Below are 1,933 nucleotides of genomic sequence, written 5' to 3' on the forward strand. Positions count from 1 at the left end.
GAGAAAAGTGCATCAATGAATGAATGGACTTCCAAAATCTCTGTAGATGTTCATTGAAATTAATAACAATAATTAAAAGAAGGGGGGAAAAAAAGGTGTGGGAGCTTGGTGGCATGCCTGACCTCATAGGAACTGGTTTTGTGCTGTTGTTGAGGTTGATGGGGAATATTCCTCTTGTGGGATTAGAGGAGCTCAGACCCTGCCACCTCCACGCTGGCCGCACCATTATTATGAGTTCATAGAAGTAATAACTCATACAGTGAAACCTGGTGGTGTAAGCTGGAAATTGGTAGAATTCCTTGATTTTTCCAAGTCTTACTATAATTTTAAGGATAACATTTGTAAGACTCAAGATTTAAATGCCTAAGTGGAATCTCACAATTCATTCTCTTAACTCAATCCTCTGTACTATTTTCTTCCATCTATCTTTGGCAATTAATCAGGGACACAAAGGAGAATCAGTTTATCCAAGATCATCCCATTGCCACCAGGAGTTTTCCCAGGCATCATGGCACCAGTGTCCAGGCACTTGGTGACCATGTCACACCACCTATCGGCAGTACTTGTCTGAGGGCTGACCATCCAGAGAGACTTCTCTCTGAGCCCTAGACACAAGGATCATTCAGATGGCTTTCTTATCACAACCTGTGTCTTTCACCAGCCTCGTAAGGCTCCTCTTTCTTCAAGCTGCTGCTTTTCTCTCATAGATACTTATCAGCATCCAGTCAGAACCCTCCATTAGTTTCCAAGGCTGTAAACTTCAGGAGGGGAGATTGCCTCTCTCGTTCTCTCAAAGCCACTAGCAGATTGGTGGATTTGAGAGGCCACAGAAGCTCAGGCTTTGGACTAGCAGCTCAACTTCATATGGACTCGGTGCCAGTGCTCCCTCTTCTCCAAATGTCTTTGTGTGCGTGCGTATTGCTTCGCTTCCTTTCCTGCCATTTTACCATTGGACACTCTGGTAATATTAGGAAGTACATACTTTGGGGTTGAAAAAGAACAACAACGTAATTGACCAGAATAGTGAACTTTTGAAGCACTTGGAAGAAAATGCTGGAATGTGAATTAGGAAAGTAAAGTCAAAGATGAGTTATTTTCTCATTTTGCCTGTGGAGTTTGGAAGCAGTAATAGAAAGAGCAGTTATGTTGTGCTGAAATGCCAATATTTTATGTTCTGTTAAGAGAATTTAGTTCCAAAAAAATAAAATTATGTAACTTCTAAAACTGCACCTCTCAAGGCTATAATATTTAGGGATATTGAAGAGAACGATCCAAGGAAAAATGCTAATCACTTGAGAAGGAAAATACACATTTTCCATGTCAAGAAAAAGATATTTCTGTTTTGTAAGTGGCCCAAATGATGAAAATGTTTTAAGATACATGATACAAGTTTGAGGGTTTTTTTTCCTCTCAGGACTTACCACAGCAGTTAGTATAATCTTCGCTCTCTTGTATCCTGTGACATGTTCCGGATTTGGCATTTAAGTCTGATACATGCTAAATTGAAAATATCTACTTGTTAAAAAGAGAGTGTATAAGAGAATTCTATGGATGGTTTTATACCTATCAGGGGCAGGCTATTGGAAGCTATAATTCAGGAGTGAAAAATGAAAGGGAAAGATGGAGGTTGCCCAGTCGATTAATAATACCAGGTGGGCCCCTCCCCTTCCGTCTCCTCCCCTCCCCTCCCCTCGCGGCGCAGGCGGAGGGCGAGACGAGGCCCCTTGGGTCAGTCTGCCTCAGGCTGCAGCCGCGCAGCTGGAGGTGGCGGAGCGGAAGTCCTAGCCATGGCTGCAATCCGGAAGAAACTGGTGATTGTAGGGGATGGCGCCTGTGGGAAGACCTGCCTCCTCATCGTTTTCAGCAAGGATCAGTTCCCCGAGGTCTACGTCCCAACCGTCTTTGAAAACTACATTGCTGACATCGAGGTGGA

This window comes from Elephantulus edwardii, unplaced genomic scaffold, assembly GCF_000299155.1.
Source record: "Elephantulus edwardii isolate Elephantulus edwardi_28Jun2011 unplaced genomic scaffold, EleEdw1.0 scaffold00029, whole genome shotgun sequence".
Lineage (NCBI taxonomy): Eukaryota > Metazoa > Chordata > Mammalia > Macroscelidea > Macroscelididae > Elephantulus > Elephantulus edwardii.